The sequence below is a fragment of the Eimeria mitis genome, genomic scaffold (genome assembly GCF_000499745.2).
Source record: "Eimeria mitis Houghton genomic scaffold, Emh_scaff2731, whole genome shotgun sequence".
NCBI classification, from domain to species: domain Eukaryota; phylum Apicomplexa; class Conoidasida; order Eucoccidiorida; family Eimeriidae; genus Eimeria; species Eimeria mitis.
In genome coordinates, this window is record NW_013571077.1 from 7051 (window position 1) to 7429 (window position 379).

Sequence of the window (379 nt, forward strand, 5' to 3'; positions counted from 1 at the left end):
GCAACTGCAGTAACAGCAGCAGCAGCAACAGCAGCAGCAGTAGCAGCTGCAGCAGCAACTGCAGCAGCAGCAGCAGCGGTATCTACTGTCTTTTCTATATATGGGGTGTACATACACCGCGCCGCTGTAACAAAAACCCCTCTACACACTAAACCCTAATTAAGCATTTATAGATGCAAGAAGCAGATAGTCTAGGGTTTAGGGTTTAGGGTTTAGGGTTTAGGGTTTAGGGTTGCAGCGGCAGTGCGTGGGTGAGCCTTCTCTGTATCTGTTGCTGTCTTCTTATCTTTTTATTTTTGTGTATATAATGAAATAAAAATAATAAAAATAATAAAATAAAAATAAATAAAATACTGCGTTTGTTTATTTCAGGTGTACA